This window comes from Stylophora pistillata, chromosome 11 (genome assembly GCF_964205215.1).
Source record: "Stylophora pistillata chromosome 11, jaStyPist1.2, whole genome shotgun sequence".
Taxonomy (NCBI): Eukaryota; Metazoa; Cnidaria; class Anthozoa; order Scleractinia; family Pocilloporidae; genus Stylophora; species Stylophora pistillata.
Genome location: NC_142529.1, coordinates 2,033,788 through 2,050,000, shown reverse-complemented (window position 1 = coordinate 2,050,000; position 16,213 = coordinate 2,033,788). Strand labels below are relative to the sequence as shown.

Sequence of the window (16,213 nt, the reverse complement as noted above, 5' to 3'; positions counted from 1 at the left end):
ACGTTTTGAATAACTATTTCTCTTCTATCGGGGAAAGTTGGCAAAAAATTTTCCCTCCTCTACGAAGCATTTCGGCGCATATTTACATCATGGTCGTTCTATTAATTCTTTCTCAGCTTTTTAATCCTGTCACTCAAATTGAAGTAGAGCGTGGGATTTTTTCCGGCATTGCCTCATGATAAATCACATGGATTATGTTCTTGCTCAACTCGTCTGATCAAATGCGCTTATTGTATCTTAAGCCAACTTCTTGCTGATTTAATTAACATCTCTGTGAGCTGTGGTGTTCACCCACCTCAACTGAGGCATGCCCAAGTCGTCCCAGTCTGCAAGTCTGATGACGACAAAGAGTCCGGGAACTACAGGCCCATCTCTTTGCTTTCTGTATTCAACTGAATCTTTTAAAAAGTGAGCATGTGATGAGCATGTATGGCGGCCACACGTGTAGAGCAACGTTCGACAAATATCAAAATTTATCGGTATTACCTCTTCACATTGGTAGTGATGTTAATCTCAATGTGGTTTGTTTACCAACACATATCTTGTTTCTACGAAAAATCGGCTGATGTGACTTTACTACCGGTCAATTCAGACACAAGGGTTGCAAGTCGACTTTGCACCCGGTTAGGCACAAGTAGAAGAAGAACGTTCACTACATCACGTAGACCTTACAACGTCGCTGGTACAAGCTCCTTTCAACTACGCCTAAAGTCCGGAGACATCCATCTTAATCCAGGACCACGAAGAAACAGATCTAGTACTCTGAAACATCCCTGCGGCGAATGACAACAAACGGTGAGAAATAACGAAGACGCCATATTGTGTTCCGAATGCAAAACACGGTTCCACGCTAAATGCATCAACATGGAAAGCCTATTTTCCAGTATTACCTGGTGAACTATAATCTTGACTGAACATGTCTTCTCTGCTCCCTGCCGAAATGTGGAAACTCCTTTTTTGATCAGAGCACTGGGGAGCCAATACTTGAATTGTCCTATGCAAGTACGGAAAGCGTGCAGGAATATGCTAATGCTGACTCTGCCCGATCCATTACAAAGAACAAAGAAGGCTCGTGAAATTCTTCTCCTTCATTTGAAGTAAACAGTCTTCAAAATAAAGTGGAAGAAGTTGTTTTACTAATCAAGGAAACAAAAGCTCAATTTTTTTTCCTCACCGAGACCAAGATCGATAGCACATATCCGGATTCGCAGTTTGCACAACGTGGCTATAATATATTCAGAAACGATCGAAAAAAATGAGGAGGCGGCGTAATATATGTCAGCCAAACTACCTTCCAAACGGTTGGGATTGCCAAGCAAATTTACCACGGTCGAGTCTCTGGTAATTCAGTCCAAATTTGGTCGACACGATATAGTTATTGTAGGTATATACAGACCACCCAATGGGCTTCAGTTGAAAAATCATTCTTGGTGATAACAGGCGACCTAAACCTCGACAGATTCCAACCGCTTTCGAGGGAAGGGAAGACACACACGGCCTAACTTGTGTCATAACCAGACCAACAAGGATTAATAACAACAGCCAAACTCTAATAGATGTTATCTTGACCAACAAGCCTGAGCTATTTATGGACTGTGGTGTCTGTGCGGTAGGAATACGTGAATAGGTCCTCGAACAGCTACTAAGTAAACAACCGGCATCATTTATTGACCCAAAGCTAAGCCACAACTCGACTGCATATCAAAAGAGCCAGAGCTGTGAAACTTATTGGACTGGTAGAAAGATGGAAACAGGCTGTTGATCTCAAACGCTGCCTTGGAAAGTACAAAAAAAAAGTCAACAACATTTTGCTGTCAACGAGCGATACAAAAGTAATGGGAGGGTTATGAAATAAATAAACCGCTTTCTTACTTGCTGGCATGTCAGCTGATAATGTTCTTGACTGAGAGATTGTCCTCGAAATTTTACACTAGCTTCTCTAGCTTCGCTTCTCGACCGAAAACTAATTTTTCGAACAAATTTACTAATTACTAATTATCTGATAAGTTTGAGTATTCCCTCAAACCTTTTGCTAAATAATGCGAAGATATCACGGTGAGAAGTCACAGTTTGATCACCTCTGGGAGTCACATGGTTAGTATTTAGTCCAATGGTTCAAATTCTTGCAGCTCAGCAGTGACATTACAATCCTTGCATAAAAATTTGGTACACACTCTTTTAACCTAGTTTTTTCCTAGCACAATGAGCAAGTTGTATTCAATTTTCAAGATAAAGACAACCACCATCAAGTAGGGGGGAGGGGGGAGGCAGTCTAAAGGTTGCATTAAGGGCCGGTTGTGAGGAAGGTTTTGCCCATTTGGTTTGACCATCTGCAGGAAAGTTAATCACATAAAGAAGTTTAAAATGTTTTGCCCACCGGCGGCAGCCGGTCACCCTTCTGCTTTAAACATTAAAAAATCAAACCTCTGGGACGCAGAAAAATGTATGGAGTTGTTAGTTACTACCTGTGGCCACCATAAACAATTTGTTAATGCCAAATATTATCCTCAAAAAGACTGGCTTAATTATCGTAATACTATATTTTGGACGCAACTTACCTTAATCCTTTGTAACTTGTAGTGCCTTCAAAGCCGCTGAAGAGTCAATTAATTTTCCGACATCAGCCCTCAGCTGGTAAAAACCACTTCTGAAATTTTCTAGGAGAGACAAATGTCATCAGAAGACATGGTTGGGTTTACAATCCAATAAAGGATCTCCGTGTAAATTAAATAGAGCAAAACCCTGTATTAACAGGCTGGAAACTCAGTCTGTGGAATCACTGGTACAATTTTTCCTCAGCTCTTTGCTTTCTATCAGTAGCTGATTTTTTGCTTAGTCTAGTCACACCATTAGTGCAAGGTTTTCGAGCTTTTCATCAATAAAACCTTCATATTTTCAAACCAGAGTTCAAACACATGTAACAAAAACAGTTTGTTTTCCTATTTCATTCACATTCACGAAAAGCATATTTAGAACAACACATTCAGCCATTGCCATTACCTTACGTAATAGAGTGTTTTTTATATTAATTTTGGATGGTTGTCTTTTTTTATTTCTTAAACCACTGAAATATCCTCTTCCTCTACTACTGACCTCGACTCTTTGTTTCTCCTTGTTGTAGTAGCAAGGTGTCCAACTTGTAACTAAGTTTTTTTAACCTGAATTCTTGTCTGTTCAATTTCATATGTGACTTTGTCTGCACATTATGATACATACAACATGATATAATTATAACCTTTTTCCTTATGCTAACCTATTCCATAATAAAAGGTTCTTCTAGAGGTAATGTCCAACCTCTGCAGGGGTTCGATGTTCTGATTTCATATCTCTGGCTAGAAAAATCACGGCGTGTGTAAACTAGAGTATATTAATTAATGTACAATACCTTGAATCTCTCTCATCATTTTTTTCACTTTCACTTCCATAGGAGGGTCCATACACTTATTCTTAAGCTTACCGATAGCAGATCTATAACCAAATCCTCCCAGAACTATGTTGGCAGCACTGATATCCTGCCAGTAGATGTTGAATGTTGCATCGTCCACAGATGCTTGGTTGGCATGGCTGTACACATCATCATTGAAGTACTTTAGCCTGACTATGTTGGCATCCTTGCTAAAATCTAAGTTAAGTGGTAGACTATCCCATCCAGTCCTGGGAGGAGTCAACGCACAGATGATGGAACAGTTGGATACAACGTTCCCCGTTGTGTAAAACTCATGACTCTCCTCTCCTATAGAGACTGTAATGCTGCATGCTCTGCATGATGCCTCAAGACTGATTGAATTTCTACTGGAGGGTGTATGGTATCAAAAGTGTCTCTTAAGATGGGGGATCCAACATCGACCAGAAAGCGACAAAGTCGAGCATAGTTGAATGTCTCCAGGGTAGAAGGTAATAATGGTGCAGGTGATGATGTCATTGGCTGTAAAGGAAAATGAATTCACCACACAGCCTGAGATGTAAAGGTCAACGTGTTCTTAACAAACTTACCCTAACCATAAAAATGGTAATCTTCATATTTCAAGTAATGCAATTTTCAATCTTCTGTGATTGAGGAACGGCATGATTCAAAACAGCAGCTAGTTTACATGAATTTCTACACTCTGATATACAGATGTACCACTTTACTTTCACCTTACTACAAAATTCAAGCAATCTTTTTAAATTCCATGTCTTACATTTTTGAAAAACAATCTATTTCAATAAGTAGCAGACCTGTCATCCCAACATGGTCAATTGCTAATTGTCTCCACACGAGGCCAAGAAGAGAGGATGCTTGGCAGAGGAACATTTCCCCCGCCCCCCTCTGCCCCCTCCAATTTCCCTTACTCTAAGTTATCTATTTAGCTTCCTTTTTATCCAGGTATTTGACTCACCATGGACATCAAAAGGGAATAACAATATTAAAAGAACTCACTTATAACGAGATTTCCCAACAAAATAAGTTAGCCACCAACATGGAGACAAGACCTAGTACAGAATCAGGGGATCAGTAACCAATCTCCCGAAGAAAACAAAGGTAAATAAATACTTCAGAGAGTATAAAAGGAAAACTTTAATGGAATACATCGACACTTTTTGAACCCTTTCACTCCCAAGATCTCTTTTAATAATTCTTCTTACTGTCTGTCATACAATTCTTACGAAGTTAGCCCAGCGAATTTGGCATTGAATCAACTAGTTATCTCCTAAGTAACATTTTTCTTGATTCCCATCACATTTTTGCTAATATTCCTTTTTACAGTTGTGGGCTTGTTGGCCAAGCCTTTGAACAGGAGTGAGGCTAAGGGTGACCTTGTTATGATAGAGATGTTGCTGCTTTTCAAATGCAAATTTCTTTGTTATCATGCTAACTAGATACAGGTCTCTATCACAACAGGGTCACTCTTAGCCTCACTCCCACTCAAAGGCTTGGCCACCAAGCCCACCACTGTAAAAAGGACCGGACCATACTGCGTTGAGATTGAGAGGAGAAATTGGGTCGTGGTCACTCGTGGGACTTGATAGGTTAAATCGATTGAAAAGGGGTTATATTTATACTCGTAAAAAGAAAGGAAAACATTTCAAAGCATCAGTATCTGAAAGGAATCACTCTACCAATTTCTCGGGATACAGTCAATAAAAAGTGTGACAAGCACAATTAATCGTACGTAATTCACTAGCCTGGTAACAAATAGTCCACATGACTCTGGTTGACTAGTTTTTAGACAGATAAGTTACTTGTCACCTCTCCCTTACAACATCACCTTTAATGAAGGAAAAAGTGACATTTTTTCTCATCAGTCAATAAAAAGGCGAATAAACAAAGTTCGTTAAAAGAACAAATTGTAAATTATTCAATACGTTACGGGTCCTCAATTGCACTTTTATTCTCAATTTTTAATCACTTGAAAAAAATTATTCAAAAAAGACTTTCATTTACATTTTCACACCAAATGTTGTAGAACTACTTCTTCTGTGAAGCAAGTCTCTTTGTCATCTGAGTGAATGATACCATCAAGTAGGTATTCACTTGTTGGAACTACAAAACATGACAGTTTTTAAAGTACCTGAACTTCAAAGTGCCCTTGGTCCCTTACATCGTTAAAGATTCGAACAGCGGTTGCTTAAAGGAGAGAAAATTTGAAAAACACTGCATCATTATGAAAAAAACTGTTAGAGAATCACAAAGTAGAGCCATGTCCAGAACATAAGTAGTTCTCAACACTAACTTTTCAACTTACTAGCCAAGTGGCTAATGACAACCTACATGTTATGACAATTTCAGTTTGTTTACTAGCCAAACTGGCTGGTGGAATTGGAAAACCACTGGCCAAAACTGAATTTCTACCATTCTGTGGCTAGTTCGCTGCCATTAGTGTTGAGCCCTGAAAGGAGGCTCTTTTCACAGGGATAATCTCAGGCTTTCCTCTTCAAATACTGTTTGATTTTAAAACATACATGTACTTGTATTCAACTAGAGTATTGATATTTCTAAAAAGGTCAGTCTGATCAGAATTCAGAGCTGGGAAATGTTTTCTTTTGAAGAGGAAATGGTTCCCAGACAAACAAAGATTTGCATGCTTTTCACAGACTAACTAAATTCTAATGCAGCAAGGAAACACTATGTAGCTTTGGAGGGACATTTCGATAACTTAGATTCCATTCTGTCGAGCATCTGTTCAGTAACAGATCACAGATGATGTCAAAATAATTTTTATGGTAAGAATAAAAATGTGGCACATGAGGTGTAGCCAAGTGTTTCATCGAGAGCACTCTAATCTTCAACAAAGGTAGACGAGATAAAGATACACTCAGCTTGCTCCCCAGTGAAGCAACTCATGTCTCGCCGCCCAAGTTATCTGGCTCTTTGATTTAATTTTTAAAACTTAGCTTATGAACCTGACATGTAGCTAAGTAAATTCTAATTTAAGGAAGTCAGAAGTTGACCGTTACTTAATTCAGTGCAACCCACTTTCATCTTTAGTTTTAAAGTTTCAGAGTTACTTTAAACCAAAACCAGTTGCATTGCGGTTCAGCGGACGATTGTGAACTCGAAAGAAGAATACAGGACAACTGCTATTAACCAGTCACCAAACAAGCCGGCTTATTTGCAGATGTCACACGTTTGCTCCTTTGTTACATGTACCACTACCGAGGCAAACAAGCCAGACTAGCCATGCACTAAAGTACATAGTTCAAAGACTTAATACACAGAGAGAATTTTCCTTGCTCTTCCATCCACAATCAAGCTAAAGGAGCCACTCTAATCATGTATATAGTTTATGTAATGATGACTCTGATTTCCACCACAAATCAGAGTTAATGTGCCAGTTTTTCGATAAACGTGGTTATCCAGATTCTGTCGTTCAAGCGGGTTACCACCGCGCCCAACTTACTGATCGACATTCAGCACTAAAAACGTCACAAAAGGAAGCTTCCGACCGCATTCCATTCACACTCACGTTTCACCCTCGTAACCACTCAGTTAAATGCATTATTCTTAAAAACTTTAAATTACTTCAAAGCGATCCAGAGACAAGCATTATCTTTTCGCAGCCTCCGTTCATTTCATTCAAACGCGACAAAAACATAGGCAATTTTTTGGTCAGAAGTTCTTTTCAGACTAATGACCAACCAGGCACTTTTAAATGCGCTCGTGCACGATGCAAAACGTGTCCTTTCATTCACAACACTAACAAAATATCGGGACCCAAACGATCCATTAAGATCACCGATCACTTCACGTGCACCTCCGCCAATGTAATCTGTTGCATAACTTGCACCTATTGCAAAAAGATATACATCGGCGAAACAGGCAGAAGACTAGGTGACCGATCCCGAGAACACCTTCGCGACGTGGAGAGGAATGACAAGGACACATCGAAACCAGTCGCTAGATATTTTAATTTACCTAACCATTCTAAGCAACACATAGTAATCTGCGGTCTTTCCTTGCACTTAAGTAGCACGGAAAGCCGGAAAACTCTTGAACAAAAGCTCATCTTTCAAACCGGCAGTCTAAATCCCACAGGTATCAACGAACGCTTTTCATCCCACTAGTTTATTCGTGTTTTTCTCGTTGCCATGTTCCCACCAATCACGTAGCTCCTTTGTCTGCCTTTAAAAGCACACACAACCCACAATTCCCCTATTCGCTCCGACGAGGGGCTAACGCTCGAAACGTCAGATTTTATAATAGTAACGGTGGCCAATTTAACATTCCAACTTTGTTGATATATTCAAATTATTTATGTATATACACTGCAAAAGTGGCACTGTATTGTGCATTAACAAAGAACTAAGTGGTTTTTTTCTCAGTATCGCCTTCTGATGAAAATTACTGGCAAGATTTCCAAACAACCCCCTACATTTATTGTTATGCATAGAGTGTTGCAAAGAGACCTATATATCTAAGGAAAAATTTCCGTATAACCCCATACCAATCAAAAACAAAGCCGAAGTCCCAAAGGTAATCTATTGTTTTGCTTCAGTTTACTTATATCCAATAATAGTACGCTTACTCCGGTATTCCGCGAAACTAAACGAAACGAAACGAAACGTGACTAAACGAAACTAAACATTAATCGATAAGGAAATTACCGTCCACCGAGTTAACGATACCACTAAGATTTATTCCTTCTCTTCTAAAGCTGTCCTCGATAGACGCCTTGTTTTGCAAAACACCAATAACGGCCGATTGGTAATCGCCGAAACAAGGTTCGCAGACTTCTTTAGGCGCTCTGCTCCCGAAAATTGTCTCGCTAGATAAAGCAAAACCAGGCTTACAGACGCGACAAGAAATTCTTCCCTCTCTTCGAAAACTGTTCTCGCTAAATGCCTAGTTTCACAAAATGCCAATAACGGCCGATTGGTGATCGACGAAACAAGGTTCGCAGACAATTTCGTTGGGCGCTCTGTTCCCAAAAATTGACTTGCTAGATAAAGCAAAGACATGCTTGCAGACGCGACAAGAAATTATTCCCTTCCTTCGAAACTTGCGGGCCGTGCGTCTGCTTTTAGCATAAAAAAAAAAATTGCAAATATAGCCATTTAGTGGTTTGGGATCAGCCACACTTTCATTTGTTTCAAAGCAATTCTTATATCCTTAAGAGCATGGTTACATGAAAGTGGCGAAACCAGATACGTGACGGAAACCGGAATGGAAAGATTAGTTTCTGTTTCAGAAACATGAATATATTATCCCCCAAATAATATCATACGTGGTTTCCTGTGTTAGCTTTTTTATTAAATTTTTTTCAACTAAGATATGATGTCAATGAGGAAAGGCAGGGGGTACCGATGTCACCGATGGGTCAAACTTAACAGGGACAGGGACATAGCTTTCAAAATTGATTGGGCAGAAAAATACAAGACACTCACAAGACTCTGGTTATTTTCATTGCAATTCTGCAAGAGTCACGAGTTTGGATGGAAAACTGAGAATTCTTTAGCGATCTGCATAAGAATAGACTTGCGTTTCAAGTTCTTTCTATTGGTCTCCATCAACTAAAGCTGAGAAGACTTCTCCACGCACATAGAAGAAAAAGAAGTTATTCCTCTTGGTTTATTGCCTTCCTCTGGAAAACTTCTTGTCACATTTTCACGGTCAATATTTTGAGAAGTTACATTTTTTGTTTGTCCTATAATTGTGTCTTCGTGATCATGAGTCTCGTAACTGAAAACGATATTGGGAAAATTTTCCATTTTTGGTCGATGTTGCATTTAGGTTTCACAATAAATTTTGCCAAACTTTCCCAAAGTCTTTTAGCCTATCACGTTTGCTCTTCCTTTCAATCGGCAGTCAAGTTGATTGCAATTAATAAAGGATATATTGAACCTGTGGTCTAGCAAATAAGCCAATTAATGACCCCTACGGTGGTTTAACGCTATCTTGGCGACTCTCTTTGTACCGTGTCTCGTGCCATTATACATAGTAGCACAACACGCAATTCAAAGAAAGTTGCCAACAGTTGGGCATAAAGCTTGTTTTGAAAATTGGGAATTTAACGAATTCTTCGCTATAACACAAATGGAGAAGCCTTGACTGCGCTCTGTTCTGTTGTAAAGAACTTAGGTAGCGGATAGAGCACAAAACACTGGAGGAAGACGCTTGACCACGTCTCTTGTTTCTCCTTTCACTTTTTCATGCTCTTGCCCCTTCCTGCTTGCTTAACAACAAAAGAGAGTACAGTCGAGGATTCTCTATTTTTTAGGCGAAAATACTTTGATAAAATAAGAATCAAGAATGACATTTATTTCGAGAGCCTGGAAAAAAAACATGGGACGGTGTCGTCATACTATAAATCCATCATTAAGACATTATTAAAGAGACAAAACGTGTAGATTCCCAACCATTACAACACCATTGAGATACTGGTCAAAGACTTACTAAAAAAAGAGGTTTTTGACAGGATATAATAGTTACAAAAGAAAATGACGTGTTTTCGTTCTGTTAAAAAGTTAGTTCAAGGAACACATATAATACCAATGAAATTTTACGCCTTCAAGATACCCTTGTGAACTAATTATTAACAATAAATTCTAGCGGTAACCGGACTCGTATTTCATTATTTACTTTACAGTGTCTTGTCTGGCAAAGTAGGTATTCAAGATCAGACACGCTTTACAAAGATTAGACCATCCATTAAGAACAACCGATACAGAGTAGAAGTGTAGGAAGTAGACGCCTCATTGCAGAAACAGTGTTGCAAACGTCTTTAAGCCACCTTAAGTTCTTCTTATAAAATGGTATTCTGAGATTTTTAATTAGTCCTGTTCCTGCTCACAGCTTAGTTTTCTCCACCTTTTTAGTTCTTCTTGAGAAAAATGACTACCAACATCTATCTAGCTACTTCCTTAAAAAAGGCTGCTCTAGCTAATGGTCTAGAAACATGAGAGCTTTTCGAAAATCTTAAGTTCAACGTGATTCATTAATTTCTACACTTGGAAGTTAGCCTATTATCTTCATTGCCAAAATTATCAGATATTTTAATTTCCGTTTTACAACTTATTTGATATTCATTTTTGTTTTCTTACTATTACTACAACTTATTATTTCAGTACCAAAATTATTAAACATTTTAATACCATTTTACAACTTGTTTGTAAGTTGAAATGTCACAATGATCCAATACAGCTGAGCATTTTAGGAACCAATCCACCCTATATGGAGTAGGACAGAAATAAAAGCGGCTAGAAGGCCTACAACCACGGCCACCTTAATGAGTGCGTTCCATCTGGTGTTCGTCTTCACTTCATCCAATTTTAAACGCAAAGGTTGAGCTAGACGACAAGGGGGACAAATCAACATCATAAAGGTTATTCTAGTCAAGAGTGAAAAACAATGGGGTGGGCTTGCAAATGCAGTTTTGAGGACTGAAACTAAATTAGGACAGCAAAACACGACGTAAAATGAATCAGAGTAAAAAGCAATGGAGAATTTCATGTAATCCTGATTGGAAAGGGAGATTGATTCTTCAATGCAGGTCAAGGGCACTTGAAATGCTGCCAAAGAAATTGAATTGATATAGTTCCTTACAAGATTTTTAAGTGAATTAAGTCTCAATCGATGCTGTTACTCCCATGTATCACTAAAAAAAACAATCAGGCAGAATCAGACTGAATAATCTGTTCCCACTATGTGTTGTATACATCCTTCCTGCCGAAAACGCAATCAAAAAACAATCGTATATCACATGTATACCATAAACCATCTTTACCATTTTCACCACAAAGTCTTTACACTGACTCTCCTAGCAGTAATACGCTTTCCAGAATGTCTGTAGTTGTCGAATCTCTTCAAGTCGCAATTTCCACTCTTTCCGATCTGGCAAGTGGTTTTGATTTTTTTCCCAGTCATTAGCATCCTCGAAACTCAGTAAAATTTAACAAATTTCCCTTCCATTCGTGCTTCAGCGAGTCTCGAGTTTCCACCCACAAGAATGGGGAGACTAGCAGATAAGACTACAAAGGAGGCTGATTTTGTCTTCCAGTTGTTGTAAAACCAAACTAAAAGCTAGTTAACTTTAACAATTATTCTCCTAAGATACAATGTATATATGAGGTTCATATATTTTGAACTGCGGTATTAGATACGTATGATGCACGATCCTCGCAGTAGATGGCGCTATTTATGCAATAGCGAAAATCAGACCTGAAAAAAAAAATCTGGCCTGTACGGGACTCGAACCACTGACCTCTGCGATACTAGTGCAGCGCTCTACCAATTGAGCTAACAAGCCAACAGGGAGCAGGTCGTTAGATGTGGTTCGAATCTCGTACAAGCCTGATTTTTTTTCAGGTCTGATATTCACTATTGCATAAATAGCGCTCTCTACTGCGAGGATCGTGCATCATACGTATCTAATACCGCAGTTCAAAATATATGAACTTCATATATACATTGTATCTGATTTATCATCACGGGTTTATTACGAATCAACTTAACGGCCTGTTCCCAGTTGGCTTGTTAGCTCAATTGGTAGAGCGCTGCACTAGTATCGCAGAGGTCAGTGGTTCGAGTCCCGTACAGGCCTGATTTTTTTTTTCAGGTCTGATTTTCGCTATTGCATAAATAGCGCTCTCTACTGCGATGATCGTGCATCATACGTAGCTAATACCGCAGTTCAAAATATATGAACTTCATATATACATTGTATCTGATTTATCATCACGGGTTTATTACTAATCAACTTAACGGCCTGCTCCCAGTTGGTTTGTTAGCTCAATTGGTAGAGCGCTGCACTAGTATCGCAGAGGTCAGTGGTTCGAATCCCGTACAGGCCTGATTTTTTTTTTTTTTCAGGTCTGATTTTCGCTATTGCATAAATAGCGCTCTCTACTGCGAGGATCGTGCATCATATGTATTCTAATAAGGTTTACCAGATATGAACTCTTAGTTAGCTCTACAAATAACCAATATTTTGACTGGTCCTCTGTTGGTTTAAAAGTAAACACGTCCTTGTTGTCTTAGATATAAGGACAAGCGTTGTTCTAAAACCTTTCTTGTTGTCTAGGTAGGTGAAAACGGAAATCAAAGCGTTCAGGGAAAAGAGAGAACTAGAGGAAAGTTATAATTTGGATATATCAACAAAGTTGAAATGGTAAATTGGCCACCGTAACAATTATAAAAGCTGACGTTTCGAGCGTTAGCCCTTCGTCGGAGCGAATAGAGGAATTGTGGGTTGTGTGTGCTTTTAAAGGCAGAAAATGGAGCTACGTTATTGGTGGGAACATGGCAACGAGAAAAACAAGAATAAATTGGTGGAATGAAGAGCGTTCGTTGATCCCTGTGGGATTTAAACTGCCAGTTTGAAAGATGAGCTTTTGTTCAAGATTTTTACGGCTTTCCGTGCTACCTAAGTGTAAGGAAAGACCGCAGATTGCCATATGTTGCTTAGAATGATTAGGTAAACTAAAATGTCTAGCGACTGGTTTCGATGTGTCCTTGTCATTCCTTTCCACGTCTCGAAGGTGTTCTCGGAATCGGTCACGTAGTCTTCTACCTGTTTCGCCGATGTATATCTTTTTGCAATAAGTGCAAGTTATGCAATAGATTACATTGGCGGAGGTGCACGTGAAGTGATCGGTGATCTTAATGGATCGTTTAGGTCCCGATATTTTATCAGTGTTGTGAATGAAAGGACACGTTTTGCGTCGTGCACGAGCGCATTTAAAAGTGCCTGGTTAATCATTAGTCTGAAAAGAACTTCTGACCAAAAAATTGCCTGTTTTTGTCGCGTTTGAATGAAATGAGCGGAGGCTGCGAAAAGATAGTGCTTGTCTCTGAATCGTTTTGAAGTAATTTAAAGTTTTTAAGAATGATGGATTTAACTGAGTGGTTGTGAGGGTGAAACGTGAAAGTGAATGGAATGCGGTCGGAGTCTTCCTTATGCGACGTTTGTAGTGCTGAATGTCGATCAATAAGTTGGGCGCGGTGGTAACCCGCTTGAACGACAGAAACAGGGTAACCACGTTTATCGAAAAACTGGCACATTGACTCTGATTTGTGGTGGATATCAGAGTCATCACTACATAAACGACGAAGTCTTAGAAACGGAGAAAAAGGAATGGAATTCTTAACGTGAGATGGATGCGAAGACGAATATAACAAGTAATTATGCGAGTCTGTCGGTTTGTAATACACACTAGTGCATAAACCGTTACCTTCAATTGAAACTTTGATGTCTAAAGAGGATAAAGAATTGTCAGAAATTTCCCAGGTATAATTCAGAGCCGGGTGAAAAGAATTGACTGCGGTTATGAATTGAGTGAGCTCCTCTCCGGTAGAGGAGGTAGCGCCGATACAGTCGTCGATGTAGCGACCGTAGAGTTCAGGTCTGGACCCGTTGTATTGGCTGAAAAATTGATGTTCGACAAAACCTACAAAAAGATTGACATAGTTAGGTCCCATTTTGGTGCCCATGGCTACACCTTTGATTAGTTTGAAGAAGTTGTTTCCGAATGAAAAACAATTGAGTTTGAGCACTAGTTCGGCTAATCGTAGTAGTGTTTCAGATTTAGGTTCCTTATCAGTACTGTTACGAGGATCGAATTATTTTTACTGAATCTGTAACGCAATCCCAGACTTTTCTAGAATTATCTATAATCAGTAATATTCCAGAAACTTCTTTCATGTAACTCAGCAGTTTCCAAAAATAGTACAACTTGTAATACGCTATAAATAGTAATAGAACATTCTAGATAACTAAAGTAAATGTATAAAAGCTGGCTTGTGAGAAGTACAAAGGAGATTTGCCCGAGGGCTTACCCTCGTGGCTTGCTGACTGAACTTTTGGAAGTTATGATATGACAAGGCTATGACCTTTTGACCTTGCGATATCCGGAGAGAGGAAAGAGATGAAAAAGACGATAGTCGAGAGAGGAAGAAGATAGAGAATACAGAGTTTACTATGGAGTCCTCCGGAAGAGTTTGTGTACAAGGAAAGAATGCGATAAATCAAGAAAGCCAAGCGCTGTGGTCTTCAGTCGGCGGATCTTGGAATTGGAAGTTGATCAAGACGACGAACACTTCTACGGCATGAAGGATTGTAAGCCTGCTTTATGAACTGCTTAACTTAATCTCTAACCTAAGTAGATTAAACCATGTAAACCTAATTAAATAATAGTTAAAATGGGTAACTGCTTGTTGTTACATTTTTGTTGCGTGCCATATATCGTACTCGGGAATCTATTTTCATATATGCTTTGTTAGCGGACATTTGTTGGTCATTCGTGCACGTAACAGTACGTTGATCAAAAAAATGTTTAAGGGCCAGAAGGCCTTCGCCATTAGGTATGACAGTGTAAAGAGACGTTATATCCATGGTGAAAAGAAGTTTGTTTTGGCCAAGGAAATTAAAGTCTCGAAAAATTTAAAGAGTGTGTTGGATGTCTTTAATATATGAAGGTAAAGTTTTGACGATGGGAGCCATAATTTTGTCTAGATAGCTGGAGATAAGTTCTCGGTAGGGCAACTGCAAGCCGAGACAATGGGCCGATCCGTGTTGTTAGGTTTGTGAGTTTTAGGTAAAAAGTAAATACGAGAGGTTCTAGGAGTGGTTATGATGAGATTTTTTTGCTGTGGCCGGCAATTCTTGTCCAGTTATGAGTTGGTTGATCGTATTCTTGAGGGAGTGTTGATTGCTGGCAAAACTAGGTAAGTGATAAATGAGATACAATGAAATATATGAAGTTCATATATTTTGAACTGCGGTATTAGATACGTATGATGCACGATCCTCGCAGTAGAGAGCGCTATTTATGCAACAGCGAAAATCAGACCTGAAAAAAATCAGGCCTGTACGGGACTCGAACCACTGACCTCTGCAATACTAGTGCAGCGCTCTACCAATTGAGCTAACGTATCTAATACCGCAGTTCAAAAAAATATATGAACTTCATATATTTCATTGTATCTCATTTATCACTTTCACGGGTTTATTACGAATCAACTTAACGGCCTGCTCCCAGTTGGCTTGTTAGCTCAATTGATAGAGCGCTGCACTAGTATCGCAGAGGTCAGTGGTTCGAGTCCCGTACAGGCCTGATTTTTTTCAGGTCTGATTTTCGCTATTGCATAAATAGCGCTATCTACTGCAAGGATCGTGCATCATACGCATTTGAAATTTGTTGATATATTCAAATTATTTCGTTACTCCCACCGACGCAGCCCCAAACAGTTTCTTTCGAAACTATCAGCCTTTAGAGGAAAGTTACCTTCGTTATAATGGCTCCAATGTTGGAATACGCTTGGATTCCTCAAAATGTTGGACACAACAGAGGCTGCCATTACACTTGCGAATACATCCCACTCATAGCTTGACGACTGATTCTCGCTGGCATAGCATTTGATGCCTTTTACAACCACCCATTCCGTTTTCAGATGATGAGCTGCTGTAAATACCCCTAAGATAGAGAGAAGCGATAACTAGAGTAGTGTTTTCGATGCTGTGCCCTTAATTCTAGCGTCTTGTGTTATTAAAGTGATACAAAAACCCGAACCTCTTCTGGAAGAAGGGTTTAAGTACTTTACCCACATTATTACGCCTTTCAAGTCGGTCCAAGACGTAACACAATGATTTCGGAAAGGGTTGTGACTCGACAAAATTGCCTCGCTAAAATTGCAATGTTTATAGCTGCAGCCAGATTTGACGGATACCTCAGACTGCTCCACGCGTTGTTGTGTTATTTAAGATGTAACTCTTACCTTCACCTTCCACCTCCACTG

At 39.3% G+C, this 16,213-nt stretch overlaps 1 protein-coding gene and 1 long non-coding RNA gene across 2 annotated transcripts in view; both read right to left on the bottom strand.

Moving 5' to 3' along the window:
* LOC148719644 (uncharacterized) overlaps window positions 1-5,611 on the bottom strand; it is a 12,321-nt gene extending 6,710 nt beyond the window's left edge. Inside the window, exons 1-2 of the long non-coding RNA XR_015993267.1 lie at window positions 5,553-5,611; window positions 2,559-3,925 (exon numbers count right to left, since the gene is read on the bottom strand). This is a non-coding gene — a long non-coding RNA (uncharacterized LOC148719644). The remainder of the gene's footprint in view (window positions 1-2,558; window positions 3,926-5,552) is intronic.
* Window positions 1-16,213, bottom strand: part of LOC148719641 (uncharacterized) — a 146,975-nt gene that overhangs the window by 78,094 nt on the left and 52,668 nt on the right. The gene's annotated exons all lie outside the window — the stretch shown is intronic.